Source organism: Delphinus delphis, chromosome 6 (genome assembly GCF_949987515.2).
Source record: "Delphinus delphis chromosome 6, mDelDel1.2, whole genome shotgun sequence".
Lineage (NCBI taxonomy): Eukaryota > Metazoa > Chordata > Mammalia > Artiodactyla > Delphinidae > Delphinus > Delphinus delphis.
The window spans coordinates 62,732,589-62,753,372 of record NC_082688.1 but is presented as its reverse complement, the minus strand read 5'-3'; positions in this window follow the sequence as shown (position 1 = coordinate 62,753,372).

Genomic DNA, 20,784 nt, shown 5'->3' with positions numbered 1-20,784 from the left:
TTTGGAAAGTAAAATGGTGTTAATAGAGAAAGCTGGAGACACTACAAAACTTGTCATGTCCTCCAAATCAGAATTTAAATGAAATTGAATTATGATGAGTACAGTTTTAGTGTCAAGTTTATTTCCATTTTTTTAGAAGTGGATATTCTATGCATGACAGTTTTGTTAACTTAATTGGCCAGAATACATTAACAATCTGAATATCACTTCCTGCTATCCTAGATAAAGGCCCTGGATACTGTAGCTCTCTCTTCTCTCCTCTCTCTCTCTCTCTCTCTCTCTCTTTCTCTCTCTCTCTCTATATATATATGGCAATTCTAAAAAAGTTTTCTGTGAACATAGATAAACTAATATGAAAGGTACAAAATGAGCATGTGTGGCTTTTGATGAATTCTTGATTTCTAATAAGTAGCCTGAAGAGTTAATGATTTTTTGAAGAAAAACAGATTAATAATAATGAGTTAAACTATATGTGGGCTGAAACAGCTAACTGAGTAAGACGTTGTATAGTATTTGAAAGCCTGGACTTGGTGGTAGCTGGATTATATGGACTCAAATCCTCACTCTTCCACTTAATATCTGGGTCCTTGAGCAAGTTTATTAACCTCACCATGCATCAGTTTATCCATCTGTGAAATGGAGATGATGGTAATACCTTCCTCACAGTCTCGTAAGGATGACAGTAGTTAAGAAATGCAAAGTGCTTAAAACAGTGCCTGGTACCTAAGTACTGAAAAAGTATTCGCTATCATCATCATCATTATTATTATTACTATTTAATGAATCCAGTATGCTACTATTAAATCTCTCCACTTACCCTTTGAACTAGACATTAGAAGTCCTGGGTCTCAGATTCAGCTCCACACTGACTGGGCTTGTGATCTTCATTTAGCCTGTCTCAATCTTCTGTTTCCTTTAGCTGTAAAATTAGGGAAAGTTGAGAGATAATTTATGAGTCTAGTTACATGTTAGAACATAAACCTTTTAAAATAATTCAAAAGTCGACTGAGGATATCTAATGATGCTACGAAGAAAAAAAGTGATGCAGGGGAACGGAAGTCAAGGGCAGAGGGATTGAGAAGCATGGAACCTGTCCCCCACATCGTGCCCAAGAGAATTTTTCCTCCCATATGTAATGCCACAATATCTAAGAGGCCACAACATAAAATATTGGGGCCACCGTGAACAACCGAGGGTCACTATGGTCTAAAGCTGTGTTTAGAGTCCTTAGTCTTAGCTCCTAGCTCTCTTCGGAGAATAACTACTACCTAGAATTCCAAACGCGGAATGAGAGAGACCACGAACTTGTCTTCAGAGATCTTCGGCTTCTTCTCTCTGGACCATCAGGCTTCTTGGCTCACTAGAATATTTTAATCCATTCCATAGAATTAAATTCGTATTTTTAAAAAAAACAAGCAGAGGCATATGGAGTTTTCTCTTGGGAGCTGAAGTTGCATTTTCTTTTTTGGGGGGGGGGTCTCTCCTGTCCGCTGACCACTACTGGTGACCCCATGCAAAACCAAGTGCTTCTCAGCTGGAGTCAGTGTGGAAAATAAAATACCCATGCACTACACAGTTTCCCTAGATGCCAGCACTGATGGTTTCTACTTATGAATGTTGAAAATATTTGACATTCTATCTGCTTAATGATAATAACACCTAACAGGTCCTGAGTACTTACTCTGAGCCAAGCTGGCTTCTAAATGCTTTCTAGATATTAACTTGTGGATTCCTTACCAAACCCTCTGAGGGCATTTGTCTTCCATGTCTCAGATGGAAAATAGGACAGAGAGGTGCAGGTCATACCGTGAGGAGGTGGCATAGCTGATGCTGGCATCCAAGTTTCCTCTGACTGGAGCACCCAGGCCTCTCGCAGTTACACCAGGACCCAGCTCCAACAATAAGTGCAATACAATAAATTTAAAAAGTGAAGTCAGGAAAGCTTCCCAACCAGCTATTAGGATTTATGACTACTAAATCGGACTATAAGATATATCTATCTGCCATCCGCCAGTTTTAAAAATAAGAATGCTTTATGCTTTGAATGGTGACTTCACATCTTGTTCTGATTTGAATTTCCCAATGACTTTGAGATATAAGGAAAACACCCAGGTTTTGGAAAAGTACAAGTTAACACTTCCTTCTCTTGCTCGTAATTTTTACTTTAGGTCGTTTCTAAGGAAATTCACTCTGTGCTACTTACGTACTAGCAAGCTATGTAATAAAACCCACTAGCTCGTCTTAGGATACCAAGCCCAGATCTAATTTGATAACAGTGGGAGACTCTCTGGCTGGTATAGATCTCAGAGCCCTCCTTCAAGTTATATTAGGGGTGTTTCTATTATTCTACCACTGTGGCTTAGAACCTCTAATTCAATTAACAAAAACAAGTCTAACCCCGTCACAGTTGGCCAAGAAACAAGTGACTCCTTCATGGAGGGGAGAGTCCTAGCTGTCTGGTCTAGCCGCCCTGCCTACACTTTGATTCACGCTGCATTGCCAGCCTTGGAGGACTGACATTTTATTTTATTAAGCAGGGCCGTCAAGTGCATATCTCCACTGGACAAAAAGGAAAAGGGAAGCTCAGAGTGGTTTGAAACTCCGAGTGAATTTTGAAATAGTAAATGGAGTTGAAGCTGGATTGACTCTGAATATGCATATTGTTTTCTATTTTAAAAAGTTGAAAAAAGAATGTTTATGTCTAAAATATATTTTGATATGTAATATCTTTTTAATCTTTGCCTCAAGAAAACAAATGACAATGCCAACAGCATTAAACAGAATTAATATATTATGGTTCTCTATTGCTATCAATTATAGCTCTACATATATGCATCCTTTTCATCTAATCAGGATGGCTTAAATCAAGACACTTATAACCCAAATTTTGATCACTATTAAAATATCTTAAAAGCTCAATATTTAGTGAAAAGAATTCCAAATTACCCTGGAAATAATGTGAGGTATACATACACACTTCAGCCCGTGACATCGTAAGATAGTATATTAGGCAGTCATGCAGCCAAGTCTAGATTACTTTCTTCCAGGTGTCTCAAGCCTAGGCTTTTCTCTTCACTTCTTTACCTGCAACATAAACTTTGGAAGTTAGGTCAAATGGCTTTGAACCCTCACTCCACCATTTAAGAGCAGCCCAAACTGGGCAGAGTTACTTAAAGGTTTTGAGCCTCAGTTTCCTTATCTTTAAAATGTGAGTAATAATTCCTGCCTTACAGCATTGCCGGGATTTAAGAAAATGTATGTGTTGTTCCCATCAGAAGGCATGGTTCATAGTAGTTGCTCTATAAATAATCTAGCTGCTGTTTCTGTAATTATTTCTACCTTTCTCTAATTTTCTGTATCTGTTGCTGATACTATCTCAAATCCAGTCAAGCTCTTCGTGATGAGATTGTACAGTTCTACCTTGGCCAGAAAGCAAATAATCAAGTGAAAAATGTATACAAAGGTCATTAGGGTATAGGGAGTGAGAAAGAGATCATGAGAAGAAAGTTGAGCTATCTCTTATTGTTTTCCTGAACCTGATATTTGAGGGGTAAGGGAGTAGCATGTGATGATTTCATTTTCAGCATTAAGAGGCCGCATATTGTCATGCAACCAAAGAGAAGAAATGATACTCAGGAGTAAGATGTTGGTTGCAAAAGAAGCCCTTTGTCAATATGACTCACTGGCAAATATCCAAGGATGTACATTTCTAATTTCCTTTTACTCAATGAACGTTTATGCTTATGAAAAGAGCCTATAAGCATTGACTTGATTTCCCTACAAAACAAAACAAAATTGCCATTATGAAGATGATCTTGTTTTTGTTGAGTAGGTTAATTTCAGCACCCCCATCTGAAGGCATGCTACTGTAGCACATTGAAAAAAAATCTCACTAAAATTTAGGGAAAATCTTGTAAAAGAAGGACTCCCTCGAAAACCTAGTGTTGAGGAATCTGCCATTTCTTCCCACTGTCAGGGGAGCAGGGAAATAGTGCATATGGGTGTGTCCCTAGACAAGCAACCCAAGAACGGAACTGGAGAAAGCTGAGACAGAGATAGCAAATGTCTGGGCTGTCCTTCCTGGCACAAGTGTGTTTGTGACGGGCTCCACGTCTCATGCAATGGATTCAGCTGGATGGGAGCCTGGTCCATTACAAACGATGGAGGGAATGGAGAAAGTTGTTTCCCACGGAGAGGATGAAGTTCAGAAGGCAAAATGAATCTTCAGGAGAAACTTTCAGGCCTGCGTTACCCTGGAAATATAACACAATCCTATTCAGCCCACAGAAGGATCCTCTTAGGCTCCACCATATAGTTTATAGTTCTCACGGTGCTAAAAGGAGCTTTTTAAAGAAAACCTTATAGATATTTTCCCACTAGAATGGGCCTCAGAAGCAAAGAAGATTTTCACTGTACTTAGAGAATATATTTGGTGTTTGCATGGGGAAGAGGAGTGAGGCTTAATCCAAGTGATTCCAAAACATTTCATGGTGAATGTTACAAAAAGGTCAAGTTCAGCTCAATAGAAGAAAAATCTTTGACAAATTACATCTATCCAAAAACTTGAATGGACTGGAGGTATTCCAGCAAAGGCTGAAGGAGCCCTGGTTGTGCATGTTCAGAAAATCTATATTTTGGAAACGTATTGGGCTAGAAACCTAAAATGCTATAAAAATATTCAATGAAAGAGGAGAGTCTTGGTATCAGAAAATACTGAAAAACAAAGTTGCATCGATTCTAAAATAATACATAGAAAGCGAAGCTAGACTGCCATGCTCTCCTCTCCACCATCCCACTTAAAACCCTGCCATTAACTTGGTGCTTGGTGCCCAGAAGACAGGAGCATGCACTGCGGACAGTGCTTTGCTTCCAGTGACTTCAGGAGGAGGCTAGCTGCAAGCAAGAACTGGATGATGGTTAAGCCACGTGTTTCTAAACCATGGGTTTCTAGTGGCCTAGAAGCATCCTGGTTTATCTGGCTCTGGTGGGAGCCTTCCCATAGCTCACCAGGTCTCCTCTGCTGATTTGTACTGTGGAACAGAGAGTATATTTCTCCAGTCTGTAATCGTAATGTCTCTGCTTTACCACTCTTCAAGAGGATGACTTTAATTACAGCTATGCCAGAATCATGTTTAATATCCTTGATCATAGGAAATTCTGTTGGCCTTTGCTTCTTGGTTTTCATTACCTGAATGCCCCCCATCCCCTTTCTTCACTCTGTAAACTCTGACTGATGCTTTAATTCTTAGCCCTCGAACCCTTCCCTGACCATTGCATGAATTCTTACCTGGATATTCTTCCGTCTCTTGTGCTTCCATGGAGCTGTGTATAGATCCCTACAGTAGAACATATGACCAGGACCTGCCACAAAATTTACACAGCCCAGTGCAAAATGAAGATATGTGGCCCTTGTTTATAAATTACTAGGAATTTTTTAATGGTGGCACAGAGCGTTAGATCAAGTGTGGGGACTTTTGTGATTGCACAGATGACATGTGTGTGAAACCAACCCTACTTCTGACACTGTAATCAGATTCTGTGTTACATATTCTGTGTTGATTTCAGATCACTAATCACCAATCACCCTTTTTTGTGGTAATATCAGAGTTCCATTGGGGGGGTTACTTCTTCCCCAATGTATACGTCTCAGTGCACCTATAAATCAAGGCCCCCAGCCTCTCCTGCTAAGGAATAGGCACATGACTAAACTCTATTAACTCCTCTCTCTCCTTCCCTCCCTCCCTTCCTTTCTCTTTCTCCCTCTTTCCCTCTCTCCTTCTCCTGAGTCTTGAATCTTGAACAGAAAGATACAAGAACAGGGAAAAAAATTGGAATGCATTTGTTCACTGGCAGCACCCTCCAAGACTGTTGAGAAGTTATTGGTACTTAAACCCTTAGACATGCTAGTTCTTCTTCTATTTTCAAGCCTGATTCTCCAGCCTTCTCGTTGATCCTGTGAGTGTCCCAAGAGCTTTCCAATAAATTTCTCTCCTGCTTAGGCAGCCAGAACCTGTTTCTGTTGCTTGCAGTCAAAGAACCCTGTGAGTGATAGTATATCTCGTTCTCTCACTGGACTGGGAGTTCTTTGGTCTAATTAAAATTATAGCATACATGCATTAACATACATACAGAAAAGTACAGAGTGTTTCACATATGGGATTTCTTTTAATTTTCAAAATGAGCCTTCAAGAGCTGTCACTATCTTCACTTTTCAGATGACACCAATGAGGTTCTGGGAGATCAAATAATTTTCTGAAAGTGTCCCGTTTACTTAGTTATGGAGTCAAGCTTTTCAGACTAAGTTTTTTTCTGACTCCCAAGACTACACTGTCCCATCATGTTTTGTTCTTTTTGCATCCCCATTGTCTGGCACATTGCTGGGCACATCGTATTCCCAGTAACTATTAAACAAGTGAATGAATAAAGAAAAGAAGGAATATTCCCACCCATGTCTTTGTCCAGTAGCAGTTCGTAACCCGTACCTAATGGTCGACAATTATAAAGTCAGATTTTTATCTTTTGCCTCTTTTATCATAATATTTTATTTGCCATTTACTACTATGACAACATTGGCAGATTCATCACTTATTTCTAAAACTAGCTTAGCATACCAATATCTCAATTTATTTCATGATTTTTTTTTTTAGCAGTTCACTGTGACTGCCACTTTCCAGATCAAAGGCACAATGATTGGCGCAAATATATATCAGTTCTTGACTGCCAAGGAACAAACTGCAACTTTAACTATTCTGGCCTTTACTTTAATAGGGACGTTCTCAAATGATTGCCCTTTACCCATAAATCTTTGCAAAATCAATAATGTGGAAGGGGTAAAGGTATATAGAGTCTGAGAGTCTGCCTGAAAATGTAATTGTGCCATGGTCCGACAGCCTTGAGGAGAACCAGACAGACAAGAAGGTAGCTAGAGCAGTTCAAAATTCTACATGGGATCTGTCTATCATATAAACAGAGCAAATACATCTGGCAGGTAAAAACAAAACCCATTATTTCCCCCCTTATGTGTGTCTAAACAATTCAATGTAAATAAGACGTTACTGAGCAAAGGACTAATCTTTACTGTTCCATGTACAGGTTCGGAGGTAAAAAAAAAAAAATTAATTAATTACAAAAGCTTGCAAACAATGTAAACAGCATTAAGCGCAGTAATTATAAGATAAGCACTGAAGCAATTTTCAGTTGATTAGGGGTGGGTGTACAGAGGTAAACCTACAGTTTGCCTGCTGGTGCAAGAATGGCTTAGGTGCCAATTAGTGGTTATTGCTACTAATTATTAAAAACATTTTTAAGAGTAATTAAAAATTAAATGCACCTGGGCTTCCCTGGTGGCGCAGTGGTTGAGAGTCCGCCTGCCGATGCAGGGGATGCGGGTTCGTGCCCCGGTCTGGGAAGATCCCACATGCCGCGGAGCGGCTGGGCCCGTGAGCCATGGCCGCTGAGCCTGCGCGTCCGGAGCCTGTGCTCCGCAATGGGAGAGGCCGCAACAGTGAGAGGCCCACGTACTGCCAAGAAAAAGAATTAAATGCACCTGTATGATGTCTCATAACTGTGTGGTGGTAAATTGCTCTGATTTTCCATATCTGTCACACAGGAACTACTCAGTAAGGTGGAGAAGCTTTATGACACCTAGTATCAGAAGCCAAACTATATATGCATATGCCTTCTCTGTGCAAGCATTGCTGGAGCTCAGTTTTTCTGCTCAAAAGTTTCTATGAATGAATGCTCCTAGGTCTAGGTCATTACAGTGCTAATGAGGACCATAGCTGAGGGCTTAATCCTTTACTTCTGACATTAGTTATATCCTCGTTGTGATAAAATACTGTTGAGAAACTAAAGAAGTTAAGGAAAGATAAAGCTTAGCCTCTCTGAGACCTCACTTTCCTTCTTAAAAGCTGTGCCAGAGAGGACAACTTCAGAATTCTAGTACAAATACTGGGATCTCACCGTTAGCTCTGTGACCATGGGTACATCACTAATCCTCCTGGTATCGGCTATTTTACCTTCAAAGCACAGAGGTGGATTAACTGCCCTTGCAAGTTCCTTCCAGCGTTAAAAATCTGTGTCCTGATTGGGCTGATATTCATATGACATGAACAAGAAGAAATGGATAATATTTACTGAGTGTTCATCCAGTCTCAGGCTTTTCCATCAGTGGGTCAGATCTTTGGCTGTGCTCTGGAATTACCTGGAGATCTTTTCAAAACTATGATGCCAAGGCCCGTTCCCCAGAGATTCTGATTTAATTGAATGGAGGTGGGAACAGGGCATCGGTAGCTTTTCAAAGCTCTCCAGGTGACTCTAATATGCTTAGAAAGTTACAAATTACCAACATGCTTTCCATACATAAGATCACTAGTTCTGATATTTTAAAATACTCTGTGAAGTATGTATTTTTGTCCCCATTTTACAGATGAGTAAACGTATTTAGGGACTTTGTGTCTATCATAATATAAATGTGTCAGAGACAGGATTGAAATTTTGGAAAACTGACATTTTCCAAGCTTCTCTGATCCAAAGATCCTGGCTTCTCTTAACCTTAAATATACTAGCAATTTTATATGTTGTTGATTGACTTTCTGCGGTCTCTCCTCTTTGGTTACTATTTGTGTTATTGTAGCACACATCATTAAATGCCTTTCCTTTAAATTTCCTTATAGTTCTTGGATATGTAAATGAATCGTACACAAAATAAGGGTCATGAATTTGCTTGTCATTCCCATAAAGGATTCTTTGACACACTGCAAAACAAAATGTTGGCAGTCCAGGTGTGATGTTCTTAAAAGAGCAATCAGGGCTTCCCTGGTGGCGCAGTGGTTGAGAGTCCGCCTGCTGATGCAGGGGACACGGGTTCGTGCCCCGGTCCGGGAGGATCCCACATGCCGCAGAGCGGCTGGGCCCGTGAGCCATGGCCGCTGAGCCTGCGCTTCCGAGCCTGTGCTCCACAACGGGAGAGGCCACAACAGTGAGAGGCCCGCGTACCGCAAAAAAAAAAAAAAAAAGAGCAATCAGCCTCTTTCAATAGCTGACGGAGCCCGAAAAAAGGTCTCCTCTCCTCAGGAAGAGGAGGCCTGAGAGACTTCTGCTGTCTCACTACAGCCAACTACACAGGAGGTGATGAAGGAACACACGGGTGTGAGCGGCCAATGGGAAAAGAGGGGAATTTCTATTAACCTCTGCCTCAGGCCTTTTAGGTTTGGTTTGTGTTGTGTTCATCTTAAGGCCGTAACCTCTATTTCTCATGATTATCTCCCTGGCCCCAGGACATCCCTACCACTTATTTAGTTATTATCTCCACTGGAAATCTACTTATCTTTTAAAAAGGCAGGAAACAATTTTTGTCCCACCATCATTCTATTTACAATCTTAATCCTACACAGCCAAGGTAAAGAAAAAGAGTCATTACCTGTACGTATTGGCGAGTCTACTATTTGATACATTATTGGAGCTTAAAGATACAGATAACAGCAGCAAAAAACAAAAATGCGCTTCACACAGCATTTACTGCTCTTCTTTTGATTGGAGCTCCTGCTACGTACCTGAAAGCAAGAAGGAGTAGTATTTTCACGCCAGCATATAATTGGCAGATCCATATTTTGTTTTTGCTTGTTTCTTTCTTTCAGCAAAATCAGCCTGCCTTCTTTCTGACTTTCCCTGCCAAGCATATCGAATTGTGTGAGGTTTATGGATGTACAATCATTCCTGGGCAACCTGAAAGCCAGGGGGATGACAAGGAGATACTGCAAAACAAAATTTACAAAAAAAAAAAAATGGTAAAAGTATGAGTGAATACTAGAAGACAGATTTGAGATAATTATTGGAGAGATGACAGAGTATATCAGCCATGATTTGTTTTGCCAGGTTGTCGTTTCAAAGATAATGAAGAACTATTAAATCAATTTCTTTTTTTTTAATCCCTCGGGGAAATGAGTACACAGATATTAAAGAATAAATGAAATGAATACACAGATACTAATTATAAATACTAATTATGATAAGTTTGAACAGCTAGCTACTTTAGACAACACTGGAAATATTCGCTATGCAAATGCATAAACTCTACCCAACGGCTTTCTAGATCCCTGGCATTAGGTCCAGAACTATTGTGCAGAAACAGGATGGTGGCTCAACTTGGTTGGGGGTCATTTTTATTGCCAATTTAACTCGTGTTAAATTAGTGGGTATTTAACTATCACTAAAACAATTTAGGGCTCAATTCACCAAAGTATCATTTTTACTAATATTTTAGTGAAAAGTGAAGAATTACTCCTCCCCATGCTGTCCTGTGATGCCAGAGGCACCACTCTCTCTAGTCTATAGTAATGAAACTCGCATTGCCAAGGGTGGGCTGCTTGCCTACCAAGGAAAACAATACTCTCCTTGAGAGTTTGGTATCCTGCTGTATTTTATTGCTGTAAAACCGTTTTACCATCCCTCTTCACTGAATGAGATTTTTAAAAAATTCCTAAATCATGAGCCAAATTAGCCTAATCCAATCCAGTATTTCATGGAAGACCTTCAATGTAGGATTGTTACATCAAACTACCAACTTTTCGTTTCAGGAAAGAAAAAAAAAAAAAAACATATTTCTCTACCAACAAGAAACATGATCCACTCCACATTCAGAAAGATTTACAAATGCCACAACACAGTTATCTACCAGCAAACATATCATTTCTTTGTTTTGTAGGACACCAAGGATGAATTATTCATGAGCCCCCATTTCAGATGCTTATTGTGTCTGGTGGCAAAGGCTCCGCCCGCTCAGCCTCAGGAAAGCTCCAGCACTTTGCTGCAGGCACAGTGCTCTGTGCCATCCAGGGACCAGCCGCGTGCTCTCGAGTTACTGGAGCAGCGCATGCGGTTCCAGTGGCCTCAGCTGTGGAGACAGCTGTTTGCCCACAGTCTGTGATGGCAGAAATGTGTGGTAGGCTTCCCCCTAACAGCATGCACCCCCCCACACACACACACCCTCACACACTCCCATGCCATGCATCATACATCATACCACCAAGGGGATGCAAAGAAGCCCCATGATTTGGGGACCAGAATGAGCGATGCACCACAGTTTAGAATAGCTCTTTATCTTGTATGGAAAATTATTGGATAGTAGGCTGTACAGCCTCAGAATCTAAACCCTTCTTGTAATTTATGTATCAAAAGGTTTGTGCATGCGTGAAATTCAGAATGATTTATTGTTTAGTTATTGCCTTATTTACTTAATGGATTGATTGATGTGCCAGGATCCCACAGACAGCAGAAGCTTTTTTTTTTTTTTTTTTTTTTTAAGATTATTTTAAAGGAAAGAGGTGGTTGTCAGGAGTTTCACCAACACAGTCAACGCCTCCCTACTGGTGTGTATTCACAATGAATTCCTTTTGGCTCTTGCTACCTGTCTGTGGCTATTCGTTGACACAAAATACTGCACCTTGCACACAATAGGAAGTGTTAGAGATGGAAAAAAAATTAGGCGTGGAAGGGTAAACTACGGGGAGAAAATCTGAATGGAACACCAGAGCTTCAGCCAATATAAGCATCTATACTAGGCAATCCCTTATGTGGAGCTTGGGCTGCAAGCGATAGAAAAACTCCTCTACAATGGGTGTTATTAAAATTCCATGTGGCATCATTTCTTCACAGAAGAGGGAGGTGCAGACAGAAAAGTCCCACAATTTGAATTCCTCTCGTAGACCTCGGGTCATCTGTTTATCTTTCGGACACTGACTTACTTTCATTTTGTAAGGACATGCTACACCTGAATTGGTCAATGTAATAAAATAAAATTCTCCATAAACGTTGAAAAGGTAGTTACAAGAAAATTTTCACAAACCTCTTACTAGCACGGCCCTTGAATTCTATTTGTTACTTTATAAGGGAGCTCAGGACAGGAGAAGGGTGGACCCATTTCTAGAAATGGGATGTTAAATTTCTCTAGACTTTTATTCACTCAGTGTTCTATGCGTGCAATGTTTACGTAAGATCTTTGTACCCTCATTCCCAACCGAGCTCTAATTTGACATAATGCGGCGTAGAATGGCACCAGTCATCGGGCTTGCATCAGAAATGCATTTTATTTGGATTCAATTCAGACTCTTAACGAACTGATTCCTGTAAATGCAGCAGATGGGAGTGAGGCAAATGGGAGCGTGTGTGCGGCCTCACACCCAGCATCACTGCTGCTTCCCTGTGCTAAAGCCTTTCCTGAGTTAGCTGGTTAGTTAGTTAGCTAATTAGTTAGGCACACTCCAGCTGAAACTTTTCATTATAATTAACACATTTATCCTAACAGTCCACCAAACTGAGGCATGAAAAGCTACCGTCCAGCCAAGGCAATTCGATTCTTTCGTTTGCTTTCTCTCTCCTCCTGATAAATGCACTGAATGTTGCCAGAGATGGTCTAACGGTTTATAAACCTGGCAAAGCTGTAGCCAGAGCTTCTTTTCTAAAAGTCAATTAAAAATGCTAGTTGCACTGTAAACAGAATTCTCCATAGAAGAATGCCACGCAGTGCCCAGAGTGGTCTCTTAATACAAAATATCAATCTGATTTTCCTCAGGAGATTTGCTCTCCTTTTGCAATGCAAATATTTTCAAGTGTACTAAACACGTTTTAGCACCTCAACATAGGCACTAAAACTATTTGCATGCAAAATTACCCAGAGTAGGCAGACAGGCACAAGCTTATGCTAGCACCATATGTGCTGAAGAATTTGAGCCAGGAAACAACTAGTATCTGGACGTTATTTACAATTTAAATTTAATTTTACATTATTATTCAAACCACAGCTTATATATAAAGTCTCTATTAAAATTAATGTTTCACATGGAACAAAATTTCACCTAAAGTTACATGTTTAATAGTACTGGGCTTTTTTGTTCCAGCTGTCTAAACCACTCAAGAAGGACAATACGGGCACTTTTGTCCCTTGCCTTCCAACTCTACCTGCATGCGTGGTTCATTTTTCCCTCTAACAAATTCTCTCGGAAAGAGCAGCAAAATTAATGTTGATTGGAAAGCCCAGAAAGCGACACAAAACAGAGACCAAGCCAGACACATGGAAGCGCAGAAGTGATTTGAAGAACTACACACCACTTGGAAATAGCGTAGAACATTGTTCACATTCAGATTTAAAAAAAAAAAAAAAATCTTTTTTTTTCTTCCTAAGAAACTCCCTTTCATGTTTTTTGAACATGAGCAATGACTCCGGTTTAGCATTTAGTTTGCAAATTGCAATGTGTCATAGTGTCCCAAGAAAACAGCACTTCTTTATGTACTCTGGAATACTGTTAACCCTTTATCTCCATTATGCTTTTAGAGCACCTTGATGGAGAAATCCGAAATCTGTTGGCAGTGTTTGGATGGTGTATTTAAAAATTACTTGTTAATGCAGATCAAAATAGAACTCTACTTTCTTCTTTCTCTCTTCAGGTAATTTAGCATTTCAAGTTTGGTGAGATTTCATGTCTTTCATCTCATTGTTTTAAATGTTTACTAGTTTATTTTTATGTTCATTTTAGGAGAAATATATTCAGCTGAATCAGAATGAGTATTTCTAACCCACAGCTATAGAAATAAATTTAGAGTGGAGGGAATATAAGAAAAATCAATATACTGTATTTCATCACAAGGGCCACGTCAGATATGCCCAGAATCTTAACTACAGAGAGTTCTTTCCCTTGGATTAGAGATACTCAAATTTTTTATAAATCTATATAATATATAATTTTTCTTTGAGTACTTCAAGTATTGTTCTCAGTTTAACAGCTTTTTGCTTTCTCTTTCTTTCTTCCTTTCCTTCTTTCTTTCATAAGAAGGAGAAGCTGCTTTCTTTCTTGACTTGCAATCAGCCTTAGAAATGTTGAATCATTGCCTAGGTGCATGAACTCAGTTCTGAGTAGCTTTAATTTAGAGCTGCCAACATTTCTATAACATAAGCTCTCTAAAAGAGGCCCACAGAAGAACCAGAAATCTGTGGTTGTGTAGAAAGTTGAATGGGAATGGAAAATCTCCACGTTTACACGTCTATCCTTGCATATTAATATCATTACATTTAAAGGCTGGTTTGATTTCAAACATTGAATTAATTAAGGGAACTTCCAGGTCGAGTTATAAGGCCAAATCAAATGCCAACAGCTCCCTCTACTGGCTACTGGAGGAAATCATTTGATCTCCATCAATGAAAAAGAAATTTGCTGTTTATTTAAGAAGCATCTTCATCAAATTAAATTTTTTGCAAAACATAGAAGCTTCTGGGGAAAGCTGGAAAATGTTCACTTGTAGTGATATAAAGAAAAACACTAAGAATTATAGAAATAGAAGTTGACAGTCATGTGGATTTTCTGCTATCAGTAAAGAGTTCCTGCCTCCACTAAAAGAACATCTGATTATTCTCTTGCCCAGCACCCTCTATTATATAGAGTTTGGGTTAAGGTTAAAATATAATTAGGGCTAGGTTTAGGTTTGCGTTTTCCCAAATCTAACACAAATATTAAATTTATTTTCTGGAAGTTGACAAATCTTAATAGAAGCTAAATATTTTTCATGATATTTCTTTGTCACTTGCTGAATTTTAAAAAAGAAAAAAACCAAGACTATCTTTATTGTTATTTCAGTGAGAATAAATAGAACACTTTTAACTTGTATATCATTTGGAAGCAAAAATGTTGGCTTCTTTTATTTAAACTCTAGCATTTGATATAACAAGTAGCTTAATTAGAGCTATAAAAGTAAAACATGTAAAAAATAAGCTGCGTTTTCCTCGCAGACTCTGTGCCTCAGCCTTCATGGAGACTACTATCTTCCACCACCTGAAATAATCAATCTATTGGGTTTCACTCATTTAGCGCTGTCTCTCCCTTAAGTCTCCCCCAACCCCTCTGCAACACTTGGCCACATTTTCACGCAGCCATATTCCCTGAACATAAATGGAAAATGTAACAGCATACTCAGAACTTTTCAAATCCCACTCATTTCAACAAGTGAGACTTGACAAGGTTGATATGATAGGCGCATGCGAGAAGTTTTAGAATTTTGACGTAAATGCACCGTGAAGGAAAAAACCCTTCTTTTTTAGAAGGGAAGAAATACAGCACTGCAGAGGCATCAACATCCCATTCTATGGGTGGGCCTTAACAATGCTGTCCCCAACCTCCAGCCCAGTTTACCACATAATTTGAAAACAAACATGTAATTTTTGAGAGATTACCAAGATAGAATAATTATTTCCCTCTCTCTACCAACCTGCCATTCCCCCTTCCCCCTCCACCCACCCACACAGCCTCGAAATATATGTATGTATCCTTCATCTTTGGGAATAGGGCCATTTCTTTTAAAAGAACCATCCTGCATCTTAAACTTGATATCTTAATTTAGGAAATCACACTTATTTCCTAAAGCACCCATAATTGGTGTCAAAAGCCTCAGAGAATCTTTTTATGATAGGTTCTTCCTTGTTTAACAATATAATTATTGTTGAATTACAGTACATATTGGCATGCAGTATTTTTCGGGATTTTCTTATTTCACTAATTCTCTTCTAACACTAATTCTATTTTAGAAGTTGAATTTTTGAAACATTCAGTTAAAAATGTGGTTTCGGAGTCAGGCAGTTCTCCTGTATTCAAATCTCACCTCTGTCATTTACAAACGTGTAACCTAAGGTAAGCCACTTAAACTCAGGGAGACTCAATTTCCTCTTTGGTTAAGAGAGAATAATAATACATCTCTACCCCACTGGGTAACTCACTGAGGTTGCCTTGAGATAACATGTGTAAGATGCTCTAGCAAAATGGCACATAACAAACAACCAACGTTGCTATTCCTGCTTAATAAACAAGAAAAAGAAGTCGTATGTGAATGAAACAATGTAACTGGTCATTTGATTTCCTGAAAACAAATGCCACCATAGTCAACCAAGGGAGCATTGAATACCAATGGCTTTGACTAGAAAACTGAAAAGAAGACATTATCTAAAACAAGGATTCAAATTTGATGGGTGAAGCAACCATGCTTCTTACCTGGGAGAGCACAGCAGAGTTCTTCCCTGTGATGGGACAGGCACTGGTTTGCAGTGGGGCAGTAAGTTAGAACGTAGAACCAGAGAATAAAGTTGTCCTTCAGGGCTCATCTGGAGGGAACATCTACTGGACAATGGGTCCACAAAAGATGATGAATCATTGGCAGAATCCTTTGAGAATCCAAGCTTTGGAAGTGGATAGACCTTGTTCCAGTCCCACCACTGGGCAACTTTGAGCTGTGTGACCTTAAGCCCATTTCCTCACATGGTCTGAGCTTCAATTTTCAATTCTGAAAAATAAGGATATTGTCTAATTCACAGAGCTGGGTGAGAATTTTGATCACAGATTATTGTAGAAGATTCTACACGGTCCGGCTCCTCCTTTCCTCTGCAGCTCTTCTGCTTCAGTCCTCATCTTTGCTCCTTCTGCTGCAGACGAAGGGGCCTTCTTGGAAGCCTGAGGTCCTCATTCTTGCCGTGTCCCTCACAGTGCGTCATCTCTTTAATGGCAGCTTCTTCATCATATCTTAGCTCGGTCATCCCTTTCTTGTGGAGGCCTTCCTTGATCTTGCTGAGTGGACCAAATTCCCTCTGTGTCTTCTTCAACTACCTTATAGTTCTCCTCCATCGTGGTGCTTATCACAGGTTTAATTTAGTTTGATTGACTGTCTTCCTACTAGACTATGAACCACTTACTAAGGGCAGGAAGTGGCCGGGGTTTTTTTCACCATTACCTCCTCCATGCCTGGTAAAGAATAGGTACCTAATAATTACTGTTGAACAAATAAATAGAAATCCAACACATAAGAGGTACTTGGAAAATGGTCATTACTACTACAAAATCTTAGCATCAGAGGGAGCTTAGAGGTCCTCTAGAGATTAGTCCAAATCACTTTTGCTTCCACTATGTCTCCACCACGTTCACACCCTCTTTAGATCCATGAGCAAGGAATCAAGATCTCAAAAATCAATGGATGCCTACTAAAGTCTACACTTATTATCCAATGGCATCCACATTTCCCTTGGTTCTCCTAAATCACATTCCCTTTTATAATTAAAACAATGTCTCAGTTGTAAAGAGCTATGAGTGTGATGACAGTAACTCTGAACCATGCCCTCCAATAGGGGATTTTATGCAGTGATGGGACTGGAAATTATTTACTTTGGGAAGAGAATCCTGTTGGGATTTCTGCACAAGCCTTTGTATACTGAGAGATGCTGCGCATATTTATGGGGCTGGGGGGTCCTAGAGCTGCATTTTCAGACGTTCCTTATTTCTCTATTTGTATATTTATTCAACTCCCCACCTTCTGGAAATTCTGTCAACTGGGTAGAAATGGTGATAATGGCTGGGAAACATTTTAGCGCCATAATAAAAGTCACTAGAAGTGTGGTAACGCAAGAAAGAAAATGTAGTGGTAAAACCATAGAAACATTTAACAAATTGTTTTCCACTAATTAAAAAAAAAATAACCCTTGGAGACTTGAAGGGCAGGAAATGCTGCCACTCTATTGCCTTTTTAGTCAAATGCCTTCATAGGCATATCCCTTTAACATATATTATTAATATTGATCCCGCAGGGCCTGAAACAGTTTCCACCTCATCCCTGTTCTAACTACCCCAGGACACTCTGACCTTCTTTCTGAATTCCCATTATGCCTCTTTGCACTCTTTACTCTTTTGTGAATTGTTTTTGATATTCATTTTTCTCTCTCAACTAGCTTGGAAGTAGGGACCCCTTGGAGGAGGGCTTGGGACTTTGGAAACACATATGGATTTTGGAAGAGCAAAATCCGATTGGAATTCCATTTCTTTACCCTTACTACCAGGATCTATGCCTCATTTAGAGCTACCTGACCAAATTATTAGAATTAAAATAGACGAAATGTGGTGAAGTAGCAATAGTTTACCTTATCACCCTGCCCTCATCATGTCCTTGGTTACAAATTTAGTTAAATTCATTTCAATACTTTTTATAAAACTTTTGTATATTTGTTTTTACTTTCTGGTTAGGAAACATAGACAAGTTCTTTTAGAAAATTTGAACAATTCAGAAAACTATAAAAGAAGAACTTACGAATTAGCAGCTGCCATGTTTGAGGGCTTACTGTGTGCAGAAACTGTGCTGTCTGTTGTGTATTTCTATTACCCCTTTTAATTTTGGCAGTAGCGCAGAAGGTAGATAGTAATATTCCCATTTTACATGTGAAACAACAAAAGTAAAGGATCCCTGAGGGTATACAACCAGTGATGGATTTGGAAATCAAATCCAGCCGCTCACTCCATAGCATAACCATAATACTAAAGTAGTTACTAAGATTATCCATAAATCAACCATGTCCCATCATAGAGGGAAAATCCATGCTATTCATTTTTTGTAGATTTAATAATATTTCCTTCCAATTACATGTACACACACACACACGGCATGCACACACATATAGGGGGAGCTGTGCAGTATTTTTAAAATAAAAATTGGGATCATACCATATGTACAGTTTTTTTCATTAACGTATATTTGGCATTTTCATGGCATAAAATTTATTCAGATATACACCTTTAGTAGTGACTATGTAAGCATTTTTTTACCCTCATTGAACCATCTTTATCTTGGACTTTCAAATGATTCCCAATCCTTAGCATGTAAGTTTTCTCCAGGTTAAATTTACTGCATATTAGGATTATGTACATTATAATCTCCAATGTATAAATTAGTTCTCATAGGAAGGAGATAATTAGGTAACCTCCCAGATGTACCACTTGTGATTTAGACCTTGTAAAAAACAAAAGACTTTTATAATAATCCTCCAACCCATTCCATTATATCATTTCATTTCTTAATAATGATGAAAAAAAAAGACAATCCACTTAATCCAGTTCTGCCCACAGTACCAAAGTGCCTGGAGGCCAAGAATGAACCCTCATACATCATTTCACCAAGTTTGGTCACTGGGCTAAGAAAGGCAATGTGGTGTCACAGAGAGGAGTTGGACCTGTAGACAAAGGTCTGGGACCCTAACCATTGTCACCATTTATTACTGTGACTGTATTCTGAGCAAGGAAAATTGATTGTTGTAAGCCTCAGTTTCTTTGTTGTAAATTATAATAGCAATACATTCTCTCCTGTCTTGGAGGGTGGTGGTGAGAATTAAATGCTAGAACAGTCTGTACACACTGTATTTTATTATTATTATTATTATTATTAAGGCTTGTCTAAACAACCATACACTTATTTAGAAAGAAAAATCACAGAAAATTTTTGGGTCCATCCTTTTCAATGCATAGAAATGTCTACAAAATTCACAGAAGCTCTATTTGTTTTGAAAAAAAAAAATTTGTGGACCATTTGTGCCCCATGGAAGAGAGGAATGTATCAAGAATGGGAATTGACTTTATTTTTAATAGAACACATTTCTTATGATCCTTGATTTTTTTTTTTTTTTTTCTGTTGTTGAATTCTATTAGAAACTTAAAACCACTTCTGTGTTTCTCATCATCTCTACTTTTCCTCTTCTTGGGCCCATGACACAAAGCCTCATGCTCTTTAGAAGACAGAGTAAACAAAAATTAGTCAGAATTCCTCCCTTTAAGGCAGGCTTGATGCCCTCTCTGGCCTCTCTGTGGCTCGTATGGGTTCTTTGTGGCTTAGAGCAGAATGTCTGGCCTGGAAAGCAGAAGGCTTTTAGCTGGCTCTTGGCATGCGTGTTTTGGGACCCTTCTCTGCTCATCATCACTGTCTCGGTCACCCTGCATTTCTCTTGACACCTGGACACTGACCTACCATGTAACTAACCACATTGTATAAAAATCCAGTGAAGGGTGAACCTTCTCACTAGTGTGAGTTTCTAGGGTCCTTCTCATGAAAAACGTTGGTTAGGGCTTCCCTGGTGGTGCAGTGGTTGAGAGTCCGCCTGCCCATGCAGGGGACACGGGTTCGTGCCCCAGTCCGGGAAGATCCCACATGTCATGGAGCGGCTGGGCCCGTGAGGCATGGCCGCTGAGCCTGCGCGTCCGGAGCCTGTGCTCCGCAACGGGAGAGGCCACAGCAACTTTGGTCAGAGAATCATACCACAACTGTTGTAGGAAGGGGGGACCCCTTCCAGGGCCCGAGAGTGGGCTCTTGTCTAACACTCGGAAATGAATTGTCCGAGGAGACACACGTGCTGACAAAGCAAGAGACTTTATTGGGAAGGGGCACCCGGGTGGAGAGTAGGTGGGTAAGAGAACCCAGGAGGACTGCTCTGCCACGTGGCTCACAGTCATGGGTTTTATGGTGATGGGATTAGTTTCTAGATTGTCTCTGGTCAGTCATTCGGACTCAGGGTCCTTCCTGGTGGCGCACACATCACTCAGCCAAGGTGGATTCCAGCGAGAAGGATTCTGGAAGATTGGTAGGACATATGGACTGGCATCTCTCTTTGACCTTTCCTGAATTCTTCTGATTGGTGGTGGCTTGTTAGTTCCGTGTTCCTTACCAGGACCTCCTGTCGTAAAATAACTCATGCAAATGGTTACTGTGGTGTCTGGCCAGGGTGGGTGGTTTAGTCAGTGTTTCCCCTAACACAACTGGTGTGTTAGCTGTAATGTCTGTTCTCTTATTTTTTCTGAAAAATTTCCTTGTCACATTATTTTCATTCTCTCAGTGATTATTTGGGAATATAACGCTTGAGTTGAGAATACTCTTAGGGTTATCAGAATGCTAATCTGGGCCTGCACGGTGTGATATGGGCTTTATCGCTTTCTTTATTGAATT